The sequence below is a fragment of the Chelonoidis abingdonii genome, chromosome 8 (assembly GCF_003597395.2).
Source record: "Chelonoidis abingdonii isolate Lonesome George chromosome 8, CheloAbing_2.0, whole genome shotgun sequence".
Taxonomy (NCBI): domain Eukaryota; kingdom Metazoa; phylum Chordata; order Testudines; family Testudinidae; genus Chelonoidis; species Chelonoidis abingdonii.
This window is the reverse complement of record NC_133776.1, coordinates 41163738-41179300: the sequence shown is the minus strand read 5'-3', so window position 1 is coordinate 41179300 and position 15563 is coordinate 41163738. Positions and strand designations below refer to the sequence as shown.

The following is a 15563-nucleotide window of genomic DNA, read 5'->3' as shown; positions in this document are numbered from 1 at the left end:
TAGCGCTACTCCTCTCGTCTGGGAGGAGTTCCGAAATCGATTTAAGGAGCCGTTTAACTCGATATTAATGACGACGTCGTGTGAACGGGTACAGCGTTAAATCGGTATATCGGCCATTAAACCGATTTAAAGTCGCAGTGTAGACCTGGCCTAACACTGAAAAATGAGCAATAGTATTTTTCCTCAGAGTCCCTTTGAAACTCAATGGATTGCATTAGCATGCAAGGGCAGAGACCCCAAACCAATTTAGGTGAAGTAAGGTGCATTCTGGCCTCAAAAACTAGAGAGGCAATGGCCCACCCCCGGCAAAAGCAGTTACCTCACCTCCTTTACCTTCAGGTCCTTCTTAAAAACAAGACTGAGAAGCACTATGACTCCTAGATCCAAATGGTTCACCCAATGCACTATTCATTAGAAGCTTGTCTTCTCTAGGAAATTATGACCATGCATCACTGTGTTAACTAATATGATAATAAGCATCTTTTTGAAGCCAGAGACTATTATGTGTAAAATGGTATCAGCTGGTCACAGATAAATCCCAGTTAACGGGAACTTGCATGGATTACCTTTGACCAGCTGGCCTAAAGTTAACAGGATGATCCCTGTCTACACCAACTTCAAAGTCGTATTGAACATCATGTTAGTTAATAAAACTACTCAGCAATACTTGCTGGGTCGAAGAGAGATGATGGCATGAAGGTCCTGGCTTCTGCCCTCTCTACTTCCATTTGGGATAGCTAACACTTGAGAAGACCGTAGGAGGCAGCAGGTAACAGGAGATGGCGGTCTCTGCTCAAAGAGAAGGTGAAAAGATCCTGGCACTCATGCACATACCCCTCCCCCACCATGTCTGAGTCAGTCACAGTCTCATCTTAAATACTATTTAAAAGGATGATCTGGAAACAAATAGAATCCATTACTATCTAGGTCAGCTTCCCCACCTCCAATCAATTTGGTGAGAATAGGCTTTGCCTATTGAATCTTCCACTCCTGTGCCACACAGGGAATGTTCAACCCTTTCAACCAGTATGAAATCCTCTTTGACATAAAGGACTTTTAGCACATTATAATATGAAGCAGAATGCAACTATTTTAAAGATGCTTTGTCCTTTTTCTGTAGGCTTCTCTAACAGCTGAGCTGGGAATCAGAAATGCGGCTGCTAAAGAAACTTCATAACTGTAATCTAATTAAATTCTAAATCAACAGCTATATCATTAAACTATAAAATTATTAATATGCATCAGAGCTAGATTCAAAGGCAAAGTTCATTAGTATGTTGTAGGACAGCTTTCATGTTGGTGAATAAATGCTTTCTAATTTATGATTTAATACAAATAATATCTCTAAATATCATTAATAAAATTCTATTTCTTCAAATTTAATAGACCAAGTTATCTAGCTTTTAAATATTAAATGTATAGAAAGATACTTAGAACACAGCTCTGATGTCCCTTCCAAACAATTGACTGCTGCAGCTTCTACACACTTCATAAAAGCTTTTAACTCTAGTTCCTTAGATCAGTACGAAGCAGTCAACCTGGACAGGATCTTTTAAAATTTTGTTAGGCAAGAAACTCCCACTTAGCAGAGCTTGTTGTAAAACCATTGTTGCAAAGCTATAAATTACAGCTTGCCAGAGCCACACTCAAAATTCTGAAGTTGAGAGTAGCAGGTCACTGCAGAAAAACTAAAACAACAAAAGCATGTTCAACAATGGAATTTATTCAGCAGGAGTTTTTATGAAGATAACAATATGAATATAGTTAAATTATCTAATGGTGAGTTTAATTTAAATTTAATTATTTGAGGTCCCAGACAGATTTCATGATTCAAAGATTTGGACCACTTGATCTTGTAGGTTTAAAATAAACTTTGGTGACGGGGAATTTAAAGCAATATTAAGTAAACCTTAGTATAATCTCTTCTTTTTACATGTCATGGCTCCAATCTCCAAATGGTGTAATTGGCTTCATGGACTCTCCAGCACCTACTTTTTCAAGGCCGCACTTGTCCAACATCTCGTATGCTTCCCCCAAAGTCCATTTTAATTTCACTGTCAGACATAGGTCTAGGAAGTCATGCATTGTTCTCGGAGAATGTTCTGTTCAAGAAGATTGTTCTAGACATTTTGCCTTATTTCACTGCCAAAATCCTCTGGCAGTTAGATTCTCTTTTATGACATCAAGAGAATTTGAAGCCACAAAAGGATTGTCTGGCTGTTGTGCAAGGCCTACATAATTCTTTTCTGCATGTCTCAAACAGGGCTGAGATTTCCCTCTTGGATGCCTTGGCCACCAACTTCTCCATCACTTCCCAAAATGTTTTCTCCCTGAATATTTTATACTTAAATTCCAAGGTGGCCAGTCAGCATTTCTGTGAGCTAGCAAGGTTGTGCTGTGGTTTCTCATCCTAGCCCCAGGTGGAACACTCTGTTTGCTTCCCTAATCATCATAGCACTTTACCTGCATAAAACCTGATCGCTAGTTTCATGCTGGGAAAAATGGATTTCATTCACAGTGCCCAATTAAAGCATATCACTAACGCTTTGCCTAAAAGTAACCAAATATGATTATTTAAATACCAAAATCTAGATATCAGAAAAACATTAATCTTCCTTTGCACACAGAAAGAAATGAGTCTCTGCGCAAAGAGATTCTGTATGTATAGTAAGGATTCAATGAGCACACAAAAGTGAAAGTAGCAGATCTGAAGGAGGCACACACAAAAATCTAAATTTATGATTTACAGTGAACTGCAGGCTGAATACACTTCAACTCCAAATCCACGAAGATTTCTCAAGAGCCTAAGTAGATATTTTCTCCATTATATTAATTCAGCTTATGAGTTGCCTATGGATCACATATATTCTTGCCTTATTAATAGAGTTCTCCTAGAGCATATAGTAAACGGTGGATTTCGTAAGTATGAAACACTCTATATTTGACTAATTGAGATTGTTTTAACCAATGAAATATTGTTTCCATTTCTTTAGCTGTAGTTTACCTGTATGATATTTTTGCCATATTTTATCAACATTGCATACAGATCTTGTTGGTGAACATGTAGTTCAATATGCAGTAAAATATATATGTTCAGGAAATTTTGCCAGATAGAATGCTGCCAACAAGCATATGTCACCATCTTTGAAGTAAAGTAAGTTTTCAGACTATTGCAGACATTTACGTTAGTTTTTATTTTTATATGTTATGAGCCAAATCCTGCTCTGCTCCTTTTGCCCACAGGAGTAATCTCACTGAAATCAATACGAGTGAGAAACAGGATCTGATTTTATTTTGAGATCCACTCTTGCCTGCCTTGATCACATGATCCTTATTCACTGAACTAGTCCCACTGTAAATGGAGCAAAAATTGCACGCTTGGGCCCTTTCTTGTCTCTCTTTTACACGATGATCTTTGTGAGAATTTTTTCTTTTACTCCTGTGTGTATTCCTGTATGATGGCTATATTGGTATTAGTAGCTAAATACTGTTCATAGGAATTATTCATATAAGTTGTTACTGGTAGTTTATCTTGCAATTTACATTGTTCATATATGGGCATGTGTCATAAACAGATAGTAGAAGTTAATAGAACAGAAGTACTTTATATCTCTTTTGACTGTAAATGGTTAACAAGTTCAGTAAGCCTGGCTGTCACCTGACCAGAGGACCAATCAGGGGACAAGGATACTTTCAATCTTGACAGAGGGAAGTTTCTGTGTATGTTGTTAGAATTTGGTTGTTGTTCTCTCTGGGTTCTGAGAGTGACCAGACGTGCAGCCAGGTTTCTCTCCAATCCAGGCTCTTATAAGTTTAAAATAGTGAGTACTAGGTAGATAAGGCAAGTTAGGCTTATGTTTGTTTTCTTTATTTGCAAATGTGCATTTGGCTGGAAGGAGTTCAATTGTGTATTTGCTAAAAGGATTTTAATTTGTACTTGTATATTTAGGCTGGGAAGGTATTCCCAGTGTCTATAGCTGAAAAACCCTGTACCTAATCCATCTTAAATTTACAAAGATAATTTTACTGTTTTTCTCTCTTTAATTAAAAGCTTTTCTTGTTTAAGAACTTGATTGTTTTTTATTCCGGTGAGACCCCAGAGGACTGGGTCTGGATTCACCAGGGAATTGGTGGGGAGAAAGGAGGGAAGGGGAGAGAAAAGGTTAATTTCTCTCTGTTAGGATTACTTTCTCTCTCAGGGAGAGTCTGGAGGGGGGAGAGAGAAGGAGGAGGAAGGTGAATTGTCCTCTCTGTTTTGTGATTCAAGGAGTTTGAATCACAATAATCTTCCAGGGTAACCCAGGGAAGGGAAGCCTGGGAGAGGCAACGGTGGGGAAAGGGTTTACTTTCCTTGTGTTAAGATCCAGAGAATCTGGGTCTTGGGGTTCCCCGGGCAATGTTTTGGGGGACCAGAGTGTACCAGGCACTGGAATTCCTGGTTGGTGGCAGCGCTACAAGTACTAAGCTGGCAATTGAGCTTAAAGGAATTCATGCTGGTACCCCATCTTTTGGACGCTAAGGTTCACAGTGGGGAATTATACCATGAGAGCATGGGAGGCAAGTTTGTAAAAATTTTGGTGGTGCTCAGAACGCGCCCCCCCCCAACTCTGCTCCCCCAACTCTGCCCCTCAAACTCTGCCTCCACCTGCCTAAGGCGCTGGGCAGGGTTTCAGGGGGAGATCTGGGGTGCAGGTCCTGAGCTGGGGATTACGGTGCAGGAAGGGTGCAGGCTTTGGGAAGGAGTTTGGGTGCTGGGTGCAGGCTCCGGGCTGGGGCACGGGGTGGGTGTGCAGGAGGGGGTGAGGGCTGCAGGCTTTGGGATGGAGCTTGGGTGCAGGCTCTGGGCTGGTGTGGGGGTGTAGGAAGGGGTGAGGGGTGCACGCTCTGGGAGGAAGTTTGGGTGCTGGGTGCAAGCTCTGGCTGGGGAGGGGGTGGGGGTGCAGGCTTTGAACCGGAGTTTGGGGCAGGCTCGGCTGGGGGTGGGGTGTGTAGGAAGGGGGAGGTGGTGCACGCTGGGGCAGAGGATCAGACTGCAGGGGAATGAGGTTTGGGGCTGAGGATGAGGGGTTCATGATGCGGAGGGGGGCTCAGAGCTGGGGCAGGGGCTCAGGGTGCGGGGGGATGAGGGCTCTGGATCAGGGTGCGGGGGCATGAGGGCTGTGGCTGGGGATGAGCATCAAGGTGCAGGGGATGAGGGTTTGGGGCGTTGGAGGAGGCTCAGGGCTAGGGCAGGGTAAGGGCAGCCTGCCTTGCCATTAGTGGATGGCAGGCGCTAGGACCCTGGGGCAGCAGTTCTGCTGGGGCCGATCTCTGGCAGCGCGAGCAGGCAAAGGACGCGGCGGAGATGGGACACAGGGGGAGAGGTGGAAGGCGGAGGCCGGGACCCACTCCAGGCAGGGATGCAGCGGGGCGGGGCGGTGGTGGGAGACCCGCGGGGGGCCGGGCCGGGACCCGATCCAGGCAGGGACACGGTGGGGTGGGGCGGGGCGGTGGGGGGATCCGCGGGGCCAGGGCCGGGGCCCGGGCTCAATCCAGGCAGGGCCAGGGGAGAGACCCAGCTCCAAATATTCCTGGAGCCCAGGCACCTCGAGCCCATATAACCCGCCGCCTAGGTATATGGGGGGGGGGGTGTTTCTTTTTCTATTTAATTATACTTCTTTGTTATGTTCTTAAACTCAGATTTTGCTTCTGTGCACCCTCCACGATTAAGGAATTGATAATTAAAATGTTAGTTCCCTTTAATGTGGAGCTTAAATTTGCTATATTCTATTTTTTAATATGAGAGTTGAGAGGAAACAAAACTTTTTGAGTTCTCACTAGTTATGCTGACAATGACATGCAACCAATCTAGCCAGGTGAGCGACACATTTTTACTAGCTATATCAGGGTAGGCAACCTATGGCACGGGTGCCGAAGGCAGCACCACAAGCTGATTTTCAGTGGCACTCACACTGCCCAGGGCCAGGCCACCAGTCCAGGGGGCTCTGCATTTTAATTTAATTTTAAATGAAGCTTCTTAAACCTTAAAAACCTTTTTACTTTACATACAACAATATTTTAGTTATATATTATAGACTTATAGAAAGACACCTTCTAAAAATGTTAAAATGTATTAGTGGCATGGGAAACCTTAAATCAGAGTGAATAACTGAAGACTTGGCACACCACTACCAAAAGGTTGCCGACCTCTGAGCCATATTTTGTTATAATTTAGCAAAAATCATTCTCAAGGCTATCGGGAACCAGAGAAAGGAAAGATTGATTTCTGTTATAACGCTAATTCATGCTGTTGACAACCATAACTTTGTCATTTGGAAGATGGTAGTTCTGATATGGAAACCTAAAAAATAAAAAAAAATCAAAATCAAAATTCTGGTCATGTAATTGTTACCAGAATAACACTGAAATAAAAAGACACTTAAGCCCTTTTCAAATTAAAAGGTGGACAGTCTAAGTGTGCTCTAATTACAAATATTTAGACTTAGAAATACCTTGTTAGAAAAAATATTGAACAGACAAGAGAGTTGCAAATCTGAGCAGAAATTAAAATTTTATTAACTGCTTTAAAAAAAGTAATAAAGCTGCCAGTTATGTTAGCTAACTAAAGTGAAGAAGTGATTACAACATCATCTAATAATTTGAGGGAAGAAGTATAAAAGTCTTCAGTAAGTTAAAATTCAAATGGTAAATCCTGGAAACCAGGTTTTTCCACTGTGGTTCAGACATGGAAGGGATAATCCATGCACGGCTGTCCTCCTTCCCGCAAATAAGTGGGTGTCATTTACCCCCACTGCACCACTTCACCATCCCTCAACACCATGTAGGGACCTCTGCAAGGTCAAAGATCTGTGCACTGGGAAGAAGGCAGCCAGCCATGGGAAAAGAGGCAGCAGGGAGGGCAGATAAAACAGGTACGCAATCTCCCCACTCAGGCAACCAGCTAGAATCCAATGAATGGTTAATTCAACTGAAATTGCCCTGACTGTTCTGTAAAGCTCCTCCATGCTGTACACAACTTCTCGAGTGGGGGCTCCAAGGGCAGCAAGTGACAGAGGGATCCCTGCATGTGTGGTCCCATTACTGCCATGCTTCAAGTGAGCCAGACAAGTAACAAAGAAGACTTGCAGCCAGTGCAGGGGAACAAAGAGCCAGTGCTTAATTTCAAATCAAAGAGGTGCTAGGCCTCAAGCAATTTTTTTTACTTTCATAACTGAAGTGGCAAACCCAGAGGTGCCGGGGCTATGAACTGCCAAGCCTAGAGATGCCGGGACTTAACCCTAGCGAGCTCTGGCACAAATTAAGCACTGCCTATATCCAGTGCAATAAACCAAAGACGATTACCCTGATTATAGGGGAACTGCAACCCCAACAGAATGATCCGAAGGAAGCTTTTGTAAGGGTCTCCTTCTATTCTGTCCCCCAGGCCTCTCCTGCAAGTTCTTCCACAAAAGGGGCTGATCTAGTCCTGAATAAGGACTTTGGTTTTTAAAATTAGCTGGTATATACTTAAATTCTCTCTACAGAGCAAATTAACTCAGATATATTGGGCAAATGCAAGCCATTTGCAGTGCTCCACTCTAGTGGCTCTAGGTCAGTCTTTGTTCCCCTGCACTGGCTGCAAGTCTTCCTTGTTACTTCTCTGACTCACTTGAAGCATGGCAGTAATGGGACTACATATGCAGGGATCCCTCTGTCACTTGCTGCCCTTGGAGCCCCCACTCGAGAAGTTGTGTACAGCATGGAGGAGCTTTACAGAACAGTCAGGGCAATTTCAGCTGAATTAACCATTCATTGGATTCTAGCTGGTTGTCTGAGTGGGGAGATTGCGTACCTGTTTTATCTGCCCTCCCTGCTGCCTCTTTTCCCATGGCTGGCTGCCTTCTTCCCATGTGCAGATCTTTGACCTTGCAGAGGTCCCTCCATGGGGTCTAGGGGTGGCAAAGTGGTGAAACGGAGGTAGATGACACCCACTTACTTTCAGGAAGGGGGAGAGCTATGCATGGATTATCCGTTCCATGTCTGAACCATTGAAGATTTTCTCTGCAGCAGAGCAAAAGGTAACCAGCCTATCAGACTGTTCAGTATCCTAAAGCCATTTTTCTGAAATGATAGGTTATAAGTGCATTTAGACCAAAGACTTTTATCATTTACCTTTTATTACACTGCAATATTAAAATTAGTCTCATAAGCAGCAGATTAAAAATTGGAATCAGAGTAGGACATTTTTGTTCTACCTAAACTATTTCTCACTGAAAACATGCCATAAATGCAATTAATTCTAAACGTCTACATGCACCTCACCTTTAATGCTACTGAGAAGGACTCTGTGGGAAATAACTACAGTAGTATTTAAAAAAATTCATCATTGATACTAATAGTACATAGCAAGGATGCATTGGTTGGGCTATGGGCACTCAGATTTTAAATTTGTATATAAACCTGAAGTGTATGACCTACATAAGGTACTCTCTGCAAAATCCCATAATTACATGTCCTTCAGACTTTGACTATATTAATCTAAAAGATCATTGTCATAGTTCAGGGCAACTGCACCTGTATTCCCCCTCCATAGTCCAGCAAGGGCATCCCCTCCAAGTTCCCCTCCAGATCCATAGCTGTCACCTCTCTTCAGTGGAGACCCACATCTCTCCTGGTCTTGATTGCGGTTTTGCCAGGCTAAACAACTCCGAGCCTACACTCAGTTATTCCCAGCAAGACAGACCAACTAAACAGGCCAGCATTTGGTGTTGGCTTACTCTTCAAAATCAATGAAGAATGTAATTGCCGGCAGCTGTAGATTAATACACAGCTCTTTATAATCAAGCATACTTTTTCACAGGACACTCCATTAAATAACCACCATATATCAGCGTTATCCCTCACATGCTAGAAGACTATTTTAATTTGAATAAACCTATCTCAGAGTTAAGCATCTTATTTTCTACTCAAACTAATATACATTCACTTGTCCACACAATCGACTGGTTGATCACAAAAGAAATTAACAAAAGAAATCTACAAACCTAGTTTAGGAAGTATAACTATTCAAGCATGGTTTTATCTAGAGTCCATGATGTTTGAGAGTGTTCTAAATTTGGTAAAATTAGTTATTCCATCCATATTACTTAGATTGCATTCAAAGGCATGCTAGCTGCTTTATAGATATGAAAGAATGGAAGTCCCTGACCCAAAGAGCTTTCTGTTTTAGTAATCCTTAATTGTTTTTACAGTAACTCATCAAATAAAAAGCTGAAAAATAAAATAGTATTTTCAGCTTCTCAGGAATATTCTTCAGTCAATACCTGAAATCTTTAAAATGCTTAAATGAACTTCCAAAATATGGTAAAGTCATTCAGCTACTGTTTTAGTTCACATCATTGAACTTCTAGGCATGCCAAATGACTGTAATCCACATTTCACAATTTGGGAAGTCTTCGTCCCAACTGTTGACAGCTTTAGATTTTTTACACATGAGCCTAAATTTGGCTGTGCTCCCTCCACTGCCCCCCCTTTCCCCTGGCATAAGTTCCAAACACTGATTTTGTGATTTGTAAACCATCAGGTTAGCAGTACAACTGGCAACGTATATAAGCTAACTTCCTGTTCCTAGGAATGGTTGTGTGCAACAAGGTCATTCTGGTAACCGTGACTGAAACTTCTTGAAAGATTCCAAACCAAAGAAACACATTTAAAAATAGAACTTTTAAACAAAACCCCTTTATTTTATACATTAGGAAATCAAATAAACAACAAACAAAAACGGTATAGGATAACTAAGGGTACGTCTTCACTACCGGCCATATCAGCGGGTAGCAATCGATTTCTCGGGGATCGATATATCACGTCTCATCTAGGTGCAATATATCAATCCCCGAACACGCTCCTGTCGACTCCGGAACTCCACCAATGCGAATGGCGGTAGCGGAGTCGACAGGGGGAGCCGCAGACGTCGTTCCTGCGCCGTGAGGACGGTAGGTAACTCGATCTAAGATACTTCGACTTCAGCTACGCTATTCACGTAGCTGAAGTTGCATATCTTAGATTGATCTCCCCCCCAAGTGTAGACCAGCTCCTAAGAGCCACTTAACCATGTCCAGAGTGAGCAAAGCATGACCTGGTGATAACTGGGTACCCGATGAATCCTCTTAGCAGTTTGGCACATTGTATAGTGATGCTTTTCCTACATCTGTTTCACCTTATTTGAGCTACGAAGGATCACAGTTAAACAAAGAAGATGCTAAAAAGTTGACAGAAGATACAACTAGTGATCTTTCAATTGTATTCTGGTCCTGAGTTCAACCAGACTCAGCATGATCTTTGTCACCTCTTCCTTCACCTGCCTGTTAATTCCTTAACTGCTTAACCAGATAGTTCCATTCAGAGTCTCACCAAGACATTATGTGACAATTTTTGCCCTCAGATACAAGCACAACACTCATCATGTGTGCAGCATCTACCAGATTCAGTGAGAGATGTACACACCTCCATGAGCCTGAGGGCAGAACTCTTAAACAATTAAACAGACTGAAAAAGGCTTAGTCCTCATTTGAAGAGTCAAAACTGTGAAATTTATGGTCTTAAAATTTTTGTCAAGGATTCTTTGAGTGCATACACTTAACCTGCAAATCTAGTGACAAAACTAATCTGGACATCCTGATAATCTATAAATCAACAAAAGTTTCCAAGTGGTCCTGCCTGGCATGGTGAGAAAGTTCACAAAATTCAACAGGCCTGATTTTCCTCTCACTCATTCTGGTTTCACTCCAGGTGATTTCAATGTGATTACTCGTGATGTATACCAATGGAAGTGAATGGAGAATCAGGCTTGTCGTCCTGGGACAATTCAACACCTGCAGATGATGCCTGTGATACCATAGCCCAAAACCTCTCTATCCAAAATAAGTAACCTCCATACCTCTTGCATTCAGCTGGCAATATCCTAACTTCGAGCTGAGTATAAACAGCAGATCAAGAAGCATGCCCTACATCCTGGTTAGACCACTTTCTCGTCCAGGAAGAAATCAGAACTCTCCTAACACAATGCAAAAAAAACTACCATCATGGTCCACCCCTAGGATATCTTGCACTCTGGCAGAATCCAAAGCTTACAAAACACAGAATTTTTACAAATTTAATTAAAAAAACAACAACAAAGATTCTGCTTCTCCTCTGTTATTGATACAGACAAACCATGTCTTTCAGAACGAATTTGATTCAGGTTTAGATTTTTTTTCTGCAACCTACTTGACTTCAGACAACCATTCAAATCTAACAGTGAGTTTTCTGTGTTCACAGATCTTAGTTCACTTTCAATAAAAAAAATGCTGTACATCATGAATCTGTGGTGCATAATTCATCATGCAGAACTGGCAGTGTCAAATCAGAAAAGTCCCAGTAGTTAAGAATGTTACCATTGCAACCAAAACTAGCCATGGACTGGCCCCTTTTAGCCTGGAATAAGGTTATTACTCAAGCATAATGGAAAATTTTATAGAGATAAGGGATCTTCTGCCATAATTCAAGACTACGGTAGAACAAGCCTACCAAAACATAACATTTTGTTCACCTTTCTTTAACCTATAAAAAACATTCTACACAATCATCATTCTTAGCAGAAGCACTTAATTTTCTTATAACAAAGAATTTGCTCTCGTAGGATTGCTACTATGCGGCTATAGCAGTAGCTGGGTTAAAAATACTCACTTTAAACTCCTGCTTTCAGCTTGAAATTCACATGCTTGTTCTTAGCACAAAAGTTTGGTATAAAGACTAGGATGATAGTTTAATCTGTAACCCTTTTATATGTAAAACACTATTGTGATCTTCCCCAGCAGGGATCACACAAAAGAAAGAGAAAACAGATAAAATAGAAAGGGAGGCAGGGACAGAGATAAAGTGTAAAGAAGGTAGGAAAGAAAAAAAACAACAGGATGGTGAAACTGAAACTAAATGCAACCATAGCAGTGAGCCCACTGTCTGGAGACATTTTTTAGATAAGAATTAAATCATCACAATTTAAAAGTGCTCACAAACCATTTATCCACTTCACTTGTTCCGAATTTAGAAAAGCCACCTACAATCATATCAATGGGACAGAAAAGTTAAAATTACAGACTGAGGTTGTACATTACAATTATCAGGTAAACTATGATCAAGATGCAAGTGTATAGTTAGGGCCAAATCCTAAATACTTTATTAATCAGTGTGTCCATTGAAGTTGGTAGGATTATTCATATAATGGGATTATTTCTTTAATACCAAATGTAGGCTACGTTTCAGAAATACAACTTCCTTTTAGCTCTTCCTTGAGTTGTCAATATGTGAAGTGGGATGGAAAAGTGAGGGGTAAGGAAAGGCAACTGAGTAAGTCAAATATTGTTTTAAAAAATGCATGTCAGAACAAATTACAGTAGGTGATGTTTTGGTTTGGCGGGGTTGGGGGTGGATAGAGATTCTCTTTATTTCACAATGTTCCATTGCTGAATCTAGACAGTTACTGTAGTTGCAGTACTCAAAATAAGGCAGAGTTCACAAGAGCACCTTTTCCCCAGCAGGATCACAGTAATAGTTTTTGAATTTCTCTTTTAAAGTTACACTTGCATTACAATGAGGGGGAACAAGGTTGGGGAGGAAGAGTCTGAAATACAAAGTTCAGAAAAACACTATTTAAAATTAAAGAACATTACATTTGGCTTTCTGAGGATGCACAGGGTATCTCTGACCATGTAGCCTTACTAATACAGCACCCAGGGTTCAAAATAGGAAGAAAAATATATTGGGAATTCAGTATGAGAGGGATAAAGCCAAAATAGAAATGAGCACTGCAGAATAAGCCTATCTGATTGAGGTAAGACTTAATTCTGCAGCACTCATTTCTTCTTTGAATTTATTCCTCCCAGATTGAGTTCCCAGTACTTTTTTCTTTCTGTTTTGAATGTTGGGTGCTGTATTAGTAAAGTTATACTGTCAAAGATAGCCTGTGAATCCTCGGAAAGCCACAAGCAGAAAACGTTCTTCTTTCCCATTCTGTTTCCCACCCATCTTTGTCAACTGACTAGTTTACAACACTGTTTGCACCTCCCAGTATAAGCAGAAAATATTTCGGATATGTGAAGCTGCTAAGCTTTCAACTCTGTCAGCAAGAAGTATGGGATACATCACAGCAGGAGCAATGGGTCTTGTGCAGGCTTTCCTCCTTTCCTCTAGTATAAGATAAAGTTGAATTTGGTGGGAGGGAGAGAAATCAGATGTTTCAACTCAACTTAAAATAATCCAGTTCCCCATCCCCTACAAACTACCATTGGATAAAAATAAACACAGTAGCTATTCTCTGACTAAAAGCATCACATGTATCAAAGTAGTCTGATATCACAAGACATTTTTAAAATAAGTACCTTGCAGTTTGTCTTTTCAGTTGAGGATTTTCATCTGCAAAAAATAAAAATGTATCACTGATCAGTGAGACCTGTTTCTCCCCTTCCCCTTCTTCAAAAAGGAGATGATTCAATACAAACCCCACCCTGGCAGCCAGACAATAAAGCTGCAAATAACTTATTCTGATCAAAGCCCCATCTGCTTGGCAGCAGCAATTCAACTGCACTTGTGGTTTTTGTATGACTGCAGCTTCTGAATTGAATGATCCTTTCATTTAGATGGAAGTTTAAACAAAATATGGTAATTAGCATCAACCACTGTGGCTTTCAAGGCTATCATCTACAAAGAATTCTCTAATAAAAGGACTTTCCTGCTTTCCCATCCAATTACATAACATTGTTGAACAATATAATTTAAATTTAAATCAGCCAATTATTTTTTTTTTAAAGTCAGTCAACATTGGACTTTCTGCCTTAAACTATCTATCAAGTGTTAGTAACTTCAGTTAAATATCAGTCTTAACAGAAACAACCTTGCTTTGATTCATTTTACACTAAGGCCTGTGTTTAATGTTACAGTTTAACATTATGGTTGGAAGCATAAAACCACCTCCCTGCATTTTGAAAAGAAAGCAATATTGCATGCAATGTAAAAATAAATAAATAAATAAAAAATAAATCACTCTTTGCTAAGTGATAAAATTTCTATAAAACATAAAAATGCAAATAAACAATGAGGCATGTTAAAAATGAGGGGTATGTAAAACAATAATCAAATACAAATCTTAAGCTCCGCAGGGACAAGCTTAACCAATATAACCCATTTTAAACTGGTTTAATTAAACTAGTGCAAGTTTTTGAGTAGAATAAATTTAGACACCCATCCAAATCCCTGATCATATTGAAGTCAATTGTGAAAATTTACTGGTTAATTGTATGAAAAAGAATTAGTGGCAAATAATATTTTAAAATCTGTGGCTGGAGTTGGACTTGGCCACTTCACTCTCCTCAGGCTGCTTTAAAAAATTCTAGCTTAAAGATCTGGCTTCATAGATTTCTCTCTTTCCCCCTTACCCTCTCCAACCAAAAATCACAATATAGGTCAGACAGGTTAAAAACAGAGGGGTGGAGGGTGGAGTTGGTTAGCTGCTTGGGCTGCATTTGAACTTAATAGGAGACTTTTGTGTAACTAATTTTTTTAAATGATACAAGATCTAAAACTTTATATTCAAGAACTGGAACTAAAATACCTGAATAACGGCAGTGTCCTCTCTCTCTCTCTCTCTCTCTCACACACACACACACACACACACACACACACACACAGTATTTGTTGATCAATGTTGATGCTAGTTTTCTTTCAAGGGAGGGATTGATATGTTTATGATCATACCAGAAAAGTATAAGATGGGCTTAATTTGAATAAATGTTGTGTAAGTTACAGACCTAAACTATAGGCTTCTCTGCAAAGGAAAGCTTTCCCAGTTATACCGATAGAGTTGTGCAGGTACAATTCACTCATGGACCCTTATTGCGGCATAAGAGCAGCTTTTTAGCAGTTTAACTAAACCTCCCTTCCAAGCAATATTAGCTGAACTTAAAAAGTCACTCATACTAGAATAAGTGTCCACATGAGGGTTTAATAACTATATTGGTTTAAACTTACCCCTTAGATTACACTAGGAAGCCCAGTTCCACGTAGACAAAACCTCTGCCAATAAAAGTTAATTCACAACTCTCTGCCCTCCTTAAAAGAGTTGTCTTGAGACAGTGAGTTTTCATGCATTTGGATAATGCAATGATGTTCATTGTCCTACGATTCAATCTGAACTGTATCTGCAAAGTTAACAGAGTTCAGTAAATTAAGACACAGCTATTCTATTTGTATAGCAAAGAACCATTTGCTTCCAAGAGGTGTTGATCGAAGAGGCAAATGACATTTTATGCAAGCCACTTGTTGGTCATATTTCTACAGAACACTCTCTTTTAATCTTGGGGTCAAAACTGAATGTTAAAATAATAAACAAATTAAAAATACCATCCTTAAGAGTCAAGCCTGAAAACTGAATCTGCTTCAACAGCATAACATCTTCATATGATCATGCACAAATGTGACCATAGAAATGGCCCATAAAGAACACACCTTCACTTATCTCCTCCTCACCACTGCAAGCAGAAGGGAGCAGGAAG

The 15563-nt window shown here is 40.5% G+C and overlaps 1 protein-coding gene across 1 annotated transcript in view; it reads right to left on the bottom strand.

Moving 5' to 3' along the window:
* SPSB4 (splA/ryanodine receptor domain and SOCS box containing 4) overlaps positions 1-13431 on the bottom strand; it is a 212697-nt gene extending 199266 nt beyond the window's left edge. The window contains exon 1 of the mRNA XM_032771730.2: positions 13395-13431. The gene's annotated coding sequence lies outside the window, so the exon portion shown is untranslated. The remainder of the gene's footprint in view (positions 1-13394) is intronic.
* Between the last annotated feature and the right edge of the window lie 2132 nt (positions 13432-15563).